The following is a 13,427-nucleotide window of genomic DNA, read 5'->3' on the forward strand; positions in this document are numbered from 1 at the left end:
ATGCTTTGATTTTAAGTAATTTTTGAAGAATGAAGTAAATAATTTTTAAATCTATATCAAATCTGCAACACAAGTTAATGAAGAACATAATTAATATTATGAAAAGAATAGATGCATTCTAAATATTAATACCTAATGCATGATTTTATATAAGAAAAATGTCTAGATATTCTATTTTATGGGTTGATTATTAATCAAAATAGATTTTTTTTATTGCAACAAATGTTTGTTGTTGTTTTTTTGGAAATAAAATAGCATATTTACAATCATAACAGACATCAGCAAATCAATCAAATAAAATTAAAATACATTTAAGGAAATGTAAAATATTATCACAATTAAAGAATAATTATAATCTCAGCATCATCCATAATTTTTCTAATAGGCTATGGGTAATCTCACAGATTCTTAGATTATTTGCTGTTGTAAACAATATATTTTCTTTAAGAATAGGCACTCCAACATCTTTCAAAGCAGCTTTTATTTCATTTGCCATTTCATTTCTTGCTCATCTGTCCACACTAAATTAATTAATCCATAATAATTTCCCCACATCTTTTTCTTGGTAAACAAAAAGAAAATTTATGTCTTGCTCATTTCTTTTTTAGTGCAAAGATAATGCAAGCGTTGTTGCCATTGACTTTTGTCTTACCATCTAAAAATAGCCATTTTAGCATTTGGTGCTTTTCATGATAATAAATTAAAAAACCTAAGATTCTTTCAGCCCAAGTATTGTGGTGAAGCACATTTTTTTATACATACTAATGGGCCTGATAAATCCCTTTGTAATGAGAAACTCATTAATATGCCCAGTGTAGACTGAGGTATAGTTTGATTTAAAAATTGAGTGGAGTTTACTAACAGTAGAGATATCATGATTTGATAATTAATTTAGAGGACAACTAAAAGCATTAATCTGAGAGTTAAATAGAAACTCTGGTGCATCTAGCAATTTTTAATGCAGTGTAAAGTGTCCTTGATGTTTCACCTAAATGTGAAAAACAAACCTTAGTATTGCCTTTAATAATGTAATTCAATTTCTTATATTTTTGTATTTAACAATAATAGCTATATAATATTTTAATCAAAAAATCTTAAAATTAATAGTAATAAAATATAATAATAATAATAGTAAAAAAAAATTATAGCGAAATAATAATAACCTAACTAGAGTAGTTGATAATTATATGATGCAAACAAAGCTTAAATTCTATGAACATTACAAATGACTAGTGGTACAAACTTATTTAAAAGATAAATAAGAATTTTTTAAAATTGTATAGATTACATTAAATCATATATTGTATTGAATTGGAATAATTAGAAAATTATTTAACCTTATGTAAAAATAATTAATTTTATATTTAGATTAATCAATTGCTTTTAAAAAGAAATTATTCAAATCATAGATGGTTATAAATAGGGGGCCGATTGAGATGGATTTAAATACGTACTGACAGTGATGGATGTATATATGTTTTAGCAAAGCTCTTGTTTTCATGGATAATTTTGTTTCTGCCAACTTGTCCAAAAATATAGTGTTCAGTGCTGAAAAATGTCAACTATCGATAATTGGTCACATATTTGAGTGAATCGAGAGGACTTCACTCGAAGACGTTTTTCTAATTAAATCTGATTGAAAATATGCTTCTAAGTTATCAATTACGAATCTTTAAGTAATTACCCATATGAGCCTCTTTTAAAAAGGATGAAACACGGATTATTTCAATTGACAAACATAAAAACAAAAATATGCAGTCATTTGATCTTCATTTTAATAAAAACAAGCCAACACTGGAATAATCGGGACATGCCATTTGAAAATATTAACATTCTAGAGCACATTGAGCACAAATTTTGTACAAAAAAAAAATAAAAATGTAATTTTACTATGAAATTCAAAATACCAACGTTTATGGACCTATGCAGGTTTTATATGAAAAATGGAATACTACTTCCGGTGTTTATACGCGGATTTCGAACTCACTATCATGATCATCATACTCATAGCAATAGAATATTGAATATGATACGAAGCCATCTTAGTTAGCGACAACAGTTACTAGGAAGGGACGCTACTCCCAAATACTGAGTGATTTCTATTAATTAAACATTCATCATAGACATAGATCAACGTCTAGATCTATGCATTTCATCCAATAATGAACATCCAATGGCGTCGCTAACACCAAGAGGATGTGGGCCGCACCAAGTTACACCCACAAGAATTAATTAGGGTGTGTCATCCAATGGAAAAATATGCATTTTTGGCGACTTTTAAAAATTAAATAAGTGATAGGAGCTATATATGCTTTTCACACTTAAAATATAAATCTTTATTTATTTTTTTAAACCCTATACACGTTAACAATATATATAAGGGGGGGGGGGAATCGGTTATATTTGCATTGTAGTATATATTCTATAGCTGAAAAGCATAATTAATCAAGTCAAAACAATATAACATGTATTACCAAAAATAATGATGCCACTCACTAGCGGATCCAGAACTTTGGAGTGGGGGGGGGGGGGCGATTTTTTTCCAAACCCTAACCCTAACGCCCAGTAAACCCTAACCCTATGCATAAACGTGTGTACAGAACACTAGTGATGGGCAAAAGTTAACTAAAAAGTTGCTAACTTTTAGTTTAACTAAAAAAAATTAGTTAAGGCCAAAGTTTAATTAAAAAAAAATAATTTAGTTAAAATCCTAGTTTAATTAATTTTTTTTAGTTACAAACTAAAAAGTTTAATTACAAATTTTACAAACTTTTTAACATACATACGGTCATACCAATAAATATTTAGATATATGTAATTCGGAGAATATATATAATGAATGATAGAGAGGAGAATAAACTAGAGGGTGCACAGGTCACTAGAAAGCCTTTTGACCTTTACCCTATAATGGCCGCTATTCCCGCCTTTTTAAAAAAATACACGTGTTCATTATATTTCTAGCAAGTTTCGCTGCTTGATAAATCCTGATAATTCCTTGCTTCTATAGATCTACATTTTGCTGCTTTTTTTATTAAACACCAGTGTGTTCCTGTATAGCTGCAGGCAAAGAATTTTGCTTTACTATATAGATCTAAAAGAAATGTCGACTCTTTATTTTAAAACTTTTTACTAGATAGATCTAAAGTTAGAGTCTAGCGACGTCTAGTCTATTAGTATTAGTCTATTACTACTATTAGATCTATAGTCATAATAGTCTATATTTAATTATTTTAGTCTTAAGTAGAGTGAGTCTAACTCCTAGTAGTCTTAGTCTTAGATCTAAATGTAAATTTAAAATTATAAGTCAATAATATAGATTTCTAGATCTATTAGTTTAGAGATTCTACTATTCTAGAATTAGAGTCTAGATATATCTAGAAAATTCTAGATTACTTATTAGGCCTATACTAGAACCTAAGATCCAAAGATGATAGATCTATAATATTAATGACTATAATAGGCCTACTAATAATAGTCGTCACTATACTAGATCTAGATCTAATTACTAAATTAACTAAATCTAGACTAGATCTACATCTACTTCTATTTTAATTATATTTATATCTACTATCTAGATCTATTAGATCTAGTATTATCTACTAGAGTATATTATATTATAGTATATTATAGACCTAAATACCCATATCTTGTTATAATCATAATTATAATAATCTAAAATCTCTAGATAGATCTAGAGTTACTAAGATATCTACTAGACTATTTAGATCTAGTAGTAGTAGTAGTAGTAGTAACTAGTATTTCTTAAATTATTTTTAGATTAAAATATTAATTATTTGATCATGGTCTAGTAGCAAGATCTAATTCTAGATCCAAATTATATTTCTGATCATTTCGTTTGTAGAAGATATTAGATCCAGAATATTCTAGAATCTAAAGTTAGTTAGAGAGTCAACATGCAGTTTTATCATTACTTCTAAAAAGGTAACTTATATTAGAACTTGGACAATTACTTCTAATTTCTTTCTATAATAGTATCATTTTAGTGATTCTATTAAGATCTACATCTATCCCATAAAGACATTTAAATCTTTTTTCATGTGCACAAATAAATGTTTATTACATTTTGCTAAAGAGATTGGTTGTTATTTATATTTTTCATTTTTGGCTGTTTCGTCATTAAAAAAGGTCAAAATAGTTAGTAAAAGTTTAACTAAAGTTTCTTAGTTTAGTTTAACTAATTTTTTCAATTTGTGATTAACTAAAAGTTTAATTACTTTTTTTTAGTTCAAACTTAGTTTTAGTTTAACTAAAAAAATTTAGTTTAGTTCCCATCACTACAGAACACACATACACATATATAATATACACACACACACACATCTATATTATAAAGTAGAATGTGAGGGGTATGTATGTATGTATGTATGTATGTATGTATGTTACTTATAGACATCAAAACCGCTTGACCAATCTTGATAAAACTAGGCAGGAATGTTCCTTGGGTACCAACTTAGACCGTAGTGTATGTATTGTAGCCCTAAAACAAACTTAAGACCCTCAAAAAAAATAAAGTTCTCCGACTCTATTACAGCTATAGTATTTTATGGATCTAGGCCATGTCTACAGTGTTGACATGAGAAAAGATAGAAAGGATTTAGACCTAGATCTAATTTTAAGAAATACACTTTGCGCAGATAGTTTTTTACTTTGACACATGAAAAGACAAAAGAAGATCCATTGATTTCATTATATAATAAAATTATATTTTTTACATTAATTAGTTCCTTATATCTGTGATTACAGATTTCCTGACGAACATTCTTTCATTAGACAATTCCGTAATGAATCGCGTACTAAATATTAATTCGTTTAATTGTTTACTTTATAATCCCATCCCTAGATCTAAAACTCTAATTCAACTCTAAGATGATAAAACTTCTCTTCGCACAGATAGTTTTATACTTTAACACATAAACATATTAATTAAAGTCCATTCATTTCATATTTTGATCAAATAAACATTCAAATTTGGTTTTCTAAAGCTACATTCGTTTACGAAAGCTGCGAAGCCGAGTTAAAGGCCTAGATCTATATTCATTCATGAATCGCGTACTAAAAATTATTTCGTTTTATTGTTACTTTATAATCCCATCCCTAGATCTAAAACTCTAATTCAACACTAAGATGATAAAACTTCTCTTCGCACAGATAGTCTTATACTTTAACACATAAACATATTAATTAAAGTCCATTCATTTCATATTTTGATCAAATAAACATTCAAATTTGGTTTTCTAAAGCTACATTTGTTTACGAAAGCTGCGAAGCCGAGTTGAGATAGGCCTAGATCTATATTCATTCATGACTCGCGTACTAAAAATTATTTCGTTTAATTGTTCACTTTATAATCCCATTTATTTAACAAAGCTATCGCTCTTTTCGTTTTTAATAGATAAGAATGTATCGACTTCGGGTAAACCATTTTCGCAAAACTAATTTTATTTTCGTAGCGAAAGAGAAATAACGTGAAAGATCATTAGCTACGTTTAACATACATCTAAATCCAATCCACTAGATTATTCAAAAGCAAATGTTTTAATTTAAAAAAAAAATGGATTTAATCCTATTAGCTATTTTTACATTGACACATTCGCTTTACTTATTACATTATTATTTCGTTTAATTGTTTACAAAACACTCTCAGTGACTATATCGACAGTAATGCGCAAATAAAGACCCGCGGGTCGCGGGTAACATATGTCTAGTATATCTATATTATAAAGTAGAATGTGTGGTGTATGTATGTATGTATGTATGTATGTATGTTACTTATAGACATCAAAACCGCTTGACCAATCTTGATAAAACTAGGCAGGAATGTTCCTTGGGTACCAACTTAGACCTTAGTGAAGGTATTGTAGCCCTAAAACAAATGTAAGACCCTCAAAAAAAATAAAGTTGTCCGACTCTATTACAGCTATAGTATTTTATGGATCTAGGCCATGTCTACAATGTTGACATAAGAAAAGATAGAAAGGATTTAGACCTAGATCTAATTTTAAGAAATACACTTTGCGCAGATAGTTTTTTATTTTGACACATGAAAATACAAAAGAAGATCCATTGATTTCATTATATAATAAAATTAATCTTCAATTTTGTGTTTCAAAAGCATTTTTTACATTAATTAGTTCCTTATATCTGTGATTACAGATTTCCTGACGAACATTCTTTCATTAGACAATACCGTAATGAATCGCGTACTAAAAATTAATTCGTTTAATTGTTTACTTTATAATCCCATCCCTAGATCTAAAACTCTAATTCAACTCTAAGATGATAAAACTTCTCTTCGCACAGATAGTTTTATACTTTAACACATAAACATATTAATTAAAGTCCATCATTTCATATTTTGATCAAATAAACATTCAAATTTGGTTTTCTAAAGCTACATTCGTTTACGAAAGCTGCGAAGCCGAGTTGAGATAGGCCTAGATCTATATTCATTCATGAATCGCGTACTAAAAATTATTTCGTTTAATTGTTTACTTTATAATCCCATCCCTAAATCTAAAACTCTAATCCAACTCTAAGATGATGAAACTTCTCTTCGCACAGATAGTTTAATACTTTAACACATAAATATATTAATTAAAGTCCATTCATTTCATATTTTGATCAAATAAACATTCAAAATTGGTTTTCTAAAGTTACATTCGTTTACGAAAGCTGCGAAGCCGAGTTGAGATAGGCCTAGATCTATATTCATTCATGAATCGCGTACTAAAAATTATTTCGTTTAATTGTTCACTTTATAATCCCATTTATTTAACAAAGCTATCGCTCTTTTCGTTTTTAATAGATAAGAATGTATCGACTTTGGGTAAACCATTTTCGCAAAACTAATTTTATTTTCGTAGCGAAACTGAAATAACGTGAAAGGATCATTAGCTACGTTTAACATACATCTAAATCCAATCCACTAGATTATTTAAAAGAAATGTTTTAATTTAAAAAAAATGGATTTAAGCCTATTAGCTATTTTGATTTGATAGCATTATTCACACTATTTTTACATTGACACATTCGCTTTACTTATTACATTATTATTTCGTTTAATTGCTTACAAAACACTCTCAGTGACTATATCGAAAGTAATGCGCAAATAAAGACCCGCGGGTCGCGGGTAACATATGTCTAGTATATATATATATGAGAATTTTAAAAAGCAGCATTTCTCAACCTTCGGCGAAAAAGTGGGGCAACGCTATAAGGTTCCCTAGTGAGGTTTGGGGCAAAGCCCCGACGCCAAAAGCGTTTTCTTGCATTCTTCACTGAAGAAACGCATTCTCCTGACATCTACAGCTCATCATTCATCAATGAAGTTCGGGGCGACAAAAGCATTTTCTTGTATTCTACACTGCAGAAACGCATTCTCCTGACATCTAAAGCTTATTATTCATCAATGGAGTTCGGGGCGAAGCCCCGACGCCAAAAGCGTTTTCTTGCATTCTTCACTGTAGAAACGCATTTTCCTGACATCTAAAGCTTATTATTCATCAATGGAGTTCGGGGCGAAGCCCCGACGCCAAAAGCGTTTTCTTGCATTCTTCACTGCAGAAACACATTCTCCTGACATCTACAGCTCATCATTCATTAATGAAGTTCGGGGCGAAGCCCCGACGTTAAAAGCATTTTCTTCTATTCTTCACTACAGAAACGCATTCTCCTGACATCTACAGCTTATTATTTATTCATCAATGAAGTTCGGGGCGAAGCCCCGACGCTAAAAGCATTTTCTTGTATTCTTTACTGCAGAAACGCATTCTCATGACATCTACGCTTATTATTCATCAATGGAGTTCGGGGTGAAGCCCCGACGACAAAAGCGTTTTTTTGCATTCTTCACTGCAGAAGCGCATTTTCCTGACATCTACAGCTCATTATTCATCAATGGAGTTCGGGGCGAAGCCCGAAAGGGCAAAAGCGTTTTCTTGCATTCTTCACTGCAGAAACGCATTTTCCTGACATCTACAGCTCATTATTCATCAATGGAGTTCGGGGCGAAGCCCCGACGCCAAAAGCGTTTTCTGGCATTTTTCACTGCAGAAACGCATTCTCCTGACCTAAAGCTCATTATTCATACTATTAAAAAAAAGGACCTTTTGAATAATATTGTAGTTGAAAGATATTCTAATATGAATTTATAGGCTATTAATACATTGCAAATAAAACCGATTTGTTCCTTGAAAAGATAAGATACCCCACATATTTAGATTTTGGCTTTGAGGATCGCCGCCGAAAAAAATTTTTCGATAAATAATATTCAATAACATCGTAGTATAAGTTGTGAGTTATAGTCCCAAATTTATTTAACTAGAAAAATATCCGATTGAGTAAAGGTTGGGAAAAGGCTACTATAAATGTATTTTTTTCGGTTTAGAACTCATCTCAATTTTTTCTCAAGTTTCGTTTGAATTCTAACTTTTCCAATGCAAAGTCTTTCTTAAAATAATTATGATAAATTCATGTGAAATTACATAAACTCTGGAAATGGGAGGGGCGGTAGATTAAAACGATTAATCCTCGCTCCTTTAATAATTTCTGCTAAAGATTGCATTTGGCATTAAAGAATAAAAAAAAAAAGTAGGGCGACTCGATATAAGAATTTAATTATAGTATATATAAATTATATTAGTGGCAGATTTTTTACATTTTGTAATTTCTAAACTATAAAATAAAATAAAAATATTGGTTTGTCCGATGGGGGAAATGCAATTGCATATATCGCCCTTCCCACCTGGTGCAACCCTTTTTCATTTAAATTTACTAATGATAAAATTTGAGATTAGAGTATGGTACGACATAATATACAATGGGTTCACATATCAATACGTAGTTTATATTATATAGTATATTCAACTAATTTTGTTCACATACTATGATTCTCCACAAAAATAGGACCGCCCCCCCCCCACTCAGAGGGCTAGAGTGGGAAGGGCAGTACATGCAATTGCCCTCCCCCCCCCCCCCCAACCCCACCGAATCGACCAAGATACCAGAAAGGGAGCGACATAATATAAAATTTATAGATTAATTCAACTAATTTTGTTCACAAACTATGATTTCTCCATAAAAGTAGGACCGCCCCCCCCCCCCACTCAAATGGTTTAGGTGGGAAGGGCAGTAGAGGTATTCGCCCCCCCCCCCCCCAACGGTAAACAGGGAACGACATAATATAAAGATCGGTTAAAATATCAATAACAAGTTTTAATCATATAGATATTTAATTGATTCTGTTAGCAAGCTGTGATTTCTACAAATAAATTGGACCGCCCCCCCCACTCGAAAGTGTAAGGGGGGGGCGGGATTGATACCATTGCCCCCTCCCGACCCCACCAAATCGGTCAACATACTAGAGGAGGGGGCGAAATAATAAAAAAATAGGTTGAAATATAAATAATTAGTATATATTATTAACATAAGTAATAAATTTGTATACAAATTGTGTGAATTATATACTAAAATTCGTCCGCGCCCCCCCCCCCTGGATCCGCCAGTGATGCCACTTTCATCTTCTAAGTAGGACTCACGCTTCGGGACACTAGGTCAGGCTAGACACAAGAAGGTAGGACTACGTGACGTCGCATGATCAGATGACCATGAATGTCATTGAATCCCCCACATTGATGAAACTATTTTAAAAAATCAAACAAAGCAGGATTTATTAAAAGAAATTTCTACAAATCCAATAAGAACATAAAACTAAAATGATATTTAACCTTGGTTAGGACCCCTCAACTCAGGAAAACATTAAGAAACTGGAACAGACACAAAATAGAGCAGTTAGATTCATAATAAACCAATATTCACATTTCACTATAGTAACACAATTATTAAAATCACTAAATTTGGAAAGCCTTCAGGATAGAAGACTTACAAGTAAAGTACCAATCATACATAAAACACTGAACCATAATCTTCATATACAAAACCTAAAAAATACTCAGAAAGTCACAAAGATAAAGGTACATTCCTCGTTCCATATGCTAGGACAAATTTGTACAAGTGCTTCTTTCTACACTAGTGCTATATATAGCATGGAATGGGTTACCTGAGCTAGCCAGGCAAACCAATGACTTGGCAGAATTTAAGTTATTGACTAACATGCATGACTAGATTGACCCAGGAACACTCGTAGACGTAATCATCTTCTTTTTTGAAGTAACGTCTGTATTTTATAAGATAAGAGTAGAAAGTCAATGTGAAGAGTTAGGCTGTAAAAGAAGAGTGAAGGTTAAGGTAGCGAGTGCGTGGAAGAAAGGCTCTGTAGAGAATTCAAACATAGAAAAAATGGATTTCTAAACTTAATTTCTAATGTTTCTTTTCTTAAATTAGATGCAAGCTAACTAATTTGTCTATATTTAGTATGCCATCGTTATTTTTCAAGTTTTTTTTTTTTTTAATATTTGTTTTGTTTCAGTGCACATCCAGTCTTTTCTTTCATCTCTACGTTTCACTACGCCCCCCCCCCCCTCCCATTGTGCCCAACGCATCCTACCATCCCTTTGGTTCACAGCGCCCCCCCCCCCATTTCACGAAATCGTCCCTTCCCCTAGACCACTTGTCTACATGTATTACAAATTTAATTACATGACTGATCCAAACTAATTGTCAGTCGCGGCCTTAGGGGGTGGCAAGTGGGGCAACCGCAACAGCGTACCGCTGAGTATGCAATACAATATGAAAAAGCAACAAAATTTATATAATCATACATTTTTTAAATGTAATAACCAATCATAGGCCTATATATAGATAACTAGTGTATAGATAACTTTCTAATTTTAAATGTTCAGAAAACTAAAGAAATGATAATAGATTTTAGGAAACATAATTCACCAACGACTCTTCCATCTTAGAAAGCGAAGGAAATTTAACATCGACAAAACAATAATTAAACTTTTCTATACAGCAACCATCAGCAGTCTAGTTAACTTTGCCATCAGCTGATGGTATGGTAATACTTCACTGGCACAAAGACATAGACTAAATCATGGCCGTAGCCAGGATTTTTTACGGGGAGGGGGGAGATTCCCCCCCCCCCCCGGCAATATATATATTGTTGTAAACCTGGTGGTGACACAGATGGGGGTAGTGCTGTGTGTTTTTAGCCTACCCAAATCGTCACAGTCCATCGCAGGAAAAGCGGTCAACTGTGACCAGTGACATTACACGCCAGTTCGGCAACGACCTGTGTGTAAATATTACGCACGCAAGTCACGGCGAAAGTGATCAACTGGAGTGGTCAAGAAGGTTCGAGTAGGCCAGTAGAGACACTATATAAGAGCGAGTGTGTTAGAAAGACTTCACTTCACGTTACCTCGCAATGTGACCAGTTCGAGGCGAGAACCAGCACGGTGTGTGAAGTCAGGCGGAGCAAGGCTAGGTTTTTGGACAGTTATTGTTATATTGTTGCGAACAGTACAGTGTTTGTAATGTATTTGCAATTAAATTGACTGATACTTTGGAGCCCTGAGTTGTGAGGTTCTATAAGTTCGTTGTGTCGTGTGGTGCAGTTTGAAGAGAGCCTGAAGAGAATGTAAAAAAAAAAATTTTACTTAAAGCTCTTCATTAGTATTTTTTCCAAGAAGTTCTTCTCGTAATGTTACATCCAGATATATGGCATTTAAATGCTCCACATAATTCAAAAAATCATCTTCCTGACAGTTTGTAAATTTACCCCGTCCAATGTTTTGCTTCATTAATTATATTTTTTTCAAGAATTACTGAGACTATATCGACTTCTTTTCTATCAGATTGATGTTATCACCTTTTAGCTGTTTAATAGACCGTGATGCCCAATTGGTTACTAATTTGTTTTAAAATTGGATCTTAAGCATCCAAGAATGCCGAAACAGTTTTAAAAAGAGAAGACAATATTGTCAAGCCTTTCGACAATCATTGTACATCAATGTAATTAATTACTGCTTAAGAAAGATGTACTGTACGTACTCTCAGCATAACCATAAACGGGCGGCCTAATTCCAATCACGGGTTTGCAGATGAAGAACTCATTGGTCTGAATTGTTCAGAACCGGACAGAACTCCGCTCGACGTTTCTAGGTGGTCAGATGACTATAACTCTCGTGAAGCTCCTGAGCTCTGTTCACGTCGGCGATCCTTCCCGAACTGTCCTGTTGACGCTCGACTCGGCTGACAGTCGTAACTCGTCGCGCTTGACCGCTCGTCTAGCGCTGGCCTGGGGCGATTTGCGTCGGCTGACTACACACAAACCACTACCCCCATCTGTGCCACCACCAGGTTTATAACAGTATTCAAATGATTCAGCTTCTAATGTCTGGCCATTCAACTGTATACAACATGTCGTACTACCTCTGCACTGATTCCCATCCCAACTGCTCTAGCTGCAGAATCCAGTTTTGGCAGAAGAGCTAGTACCTGATCTGCATTTTCTCCAATGAGATTTGGTTTGAACAATTCAGACCAATGAGTTCTTCATCTGCAAACCCGTGATTGGAATTAGGCCGCCCGTTTATGGTTATGCTGAGAGTACAGTACATCTTTCTTAAGCAGTAATTCCCAAAGTGGTCTACATAGACTTCCAAGGGGTCTACAAGAATGAAACAAATGAATTGTGGATCTACTATACTGGGTCTCATTCCAGCTTGTCGAGACTTAAAATTGTATTTCCTACTAATGGAAATTACTCATACACGCATATGAATTGTATCTTAGTTAACCCTGTCTATTGATTTTTTTTAAATTCTTAAATCGGAACATATTATTTAAATATCCTAATTGTGTCTACATGAACTAATATTAAGCATGGCCGAATCCAAAAGGGGATTTGGTTTCATTTTTTCCTTGATTGTCTATGTACCTTTTATGCAACAAAGTTTTAAGTAATGACGCCATAACCATTTAAGCTGGAGGATCATTCCAGATGATAACACTGATCAATAGATAAAGATTTGACATACTTTTGAACACTCAAAAGTTTAGAATAGACTCACAGTGGATAAAATGTTCGCTTCAGCATCACTAAGAGAAGATGATGATTTGTGATCGTCTTACAATATCTCTTCTTAGTTATAGCAAAATCTGGAAAACCGCAAACTACAGTCGAAACATTGCTTTTATCAGACATTGAAAAATTGTAAAACCTCTTTTTACAAAAACCTGCATCTGAAAAAAAAAAATTCCTTTAAGCAACAATACATTTCTTTGGTAAAATGAGTTTTGATATTGAAAGTTGTAAACAACATATTTCTCTACAAAACTGGATGAGTTAATTTTGCCTGGTAATGATGCGTTTTTTTTTTTGGCATTTGTTGTTTTATTATGAATCCAGAAATCCACGGGGAATTATACCCTTTTTACCGAAAACTTTTATCACTTCACATTGATGTACAATGGTTGTCGAAAGGCTTGACAATATTGTC

General features: G+C 32.8%; 1 protein-coding gene across 1 annotated transcript in view; it reads left to right on the forward strand.

Moving 5' to 3' along the window:
- The window catches only part of LOC106074657 (uncharacterized), a 119,919-nt gene that overhangs the window by 72,979 nt on the left and 33,513 nt on the right, over positions 1-13,427 (forward strand). The window lies entirely within an intron of this gene.

Source organism: Biomphalaria glabrata, chromosome 9 (assembly GCF_947242115.1).
Source record: "Biomphalaria glabrata chromosome 9, xgBioGlab47.1, whole genome shotgun sequence".
Taxonomy (NCBI): domain Eukaryota; kingdom Metazoa; phylum Mollusca; class Gastropoda; family Planorbidae; genus Biomphalaria; species Biomphalaria glabrata.